Genomic DNA, 1062 nt, shown 5'->3' with positions numbered 1-1062 from the left:
TTGTCTTGAATCCTATTTATTTGAAACCAGTAAAAATTGATGAAAAATGTACGATAACTGTGTTGTAGAAATACAGACTTCAGTAACAAGTGAATAGTTACTGTTAACTAATAAAGAATTTAGATTAAAGCGTTTATTGTGCCACAAAGATACTTTGTCAAGAAATATTCGACAACATTGTTTCCAACAACTCATGTAATGACATAAAATTACAAATTTGCAATAAAGCAAATTTTTAACTCGGACATTTTAAATGTGTGCTAAATTTAGTTTCCTGCTTTTGTGGAACAATTTTCTTTTAAATTACGTATTTTTTCACTTAATTTTTTGTTCCATGTTTCAAATGTATGTGACAACTAATAAAATTTATTGAATTACAAGATGTGACGATATAAGACGAGTAAAATTTTCACTTTTTGATGATGTCACTGCAGAAAATTTGTATTATAATTTTTTCACTATGACAGTTCAGCGGATTTGTTGTCCATACTTTCGCGTCGTTGTTTCCACCTTGCTCATTTCCACACACACCGCGACGCGGCTGTCATATTCCGTATCAACCAAGCACCCGTAGCAGTACAGAGAAGAATAAAACGATGCTCCAGGTGAGGCTCGAACTCACAACCCCGGCATTGCTCACGGCTACTGCCTTATAAGTACCGTGCGCTAACCGATTGCGCCACTGGAGCTACGGTCTGGCTGCGCGCCCAGAGTGATATACTATCTCTCTGGCGTTCCCAGCGTTCCGTCGCTTGTCGCTTGCCTTTCAGGCTCATGTAAACATGAAAACAAACTGTGCAGAGCAGCTACGATCACTAAAAAGCGAGTTCTTCTGTAGCGCTACTTCTGGAACGATACGTTATTTGACTGGCGCTACGCTGCTGTCCACTGAAGTAAACTGAAACTCACGAGTGTTCCACACATACAGATCTCTCCGTGTTGTGCCAGATAACAAGTGAGATGTAATGTTTAGAGGACACTACAGCCTTTCGACTTATGTCAACGCGCCATCCTTCAAACAGTCGGCTCTGAAGTTCACACCCTTGTCACCATGATTGTTTC

General features: G+C 39.5%; 1 non-coding gene across 1 annotated transcript; it reads right to left on the bottom strand.

The window, feature by feature from the left end:
* Positions 1-597: 597 nt before the first annotated feature.
* Positions 598-689, bottom strand: Trnai-uau (transfer RNA isoleucine (anticodon UAU)). Its single transcript is given in 2 exon segments — positions 598-633; positions 652-689. It is a non-coding gene; the product is annotated as a tRNA-Ile (tRNA).
* Between the last annotated feature and the right edge of the window lie 373 nt (positions 690-1062).

The sequence above is a fragment of the Schistocerca gregaria genome, chromosome 2 (genome assembly GCF_023897955.1).
Source record: "Schistocerca gregaria isolate iqSchGreg1 chromosome 2, iqSchGreg1.2, whole genome shotgun sequence".
NCBI lineage: Eukaryota > Metazoa > Arthropoda > Insecta > Orthoptera > Acrididae > Schistocerca > Schistocerca gregaria.
The sequence above is the reverse complement of the archived record's forward strand: the minus strand, read 5'-3'. Positions and strand labels throughout refer to the sequence as shown.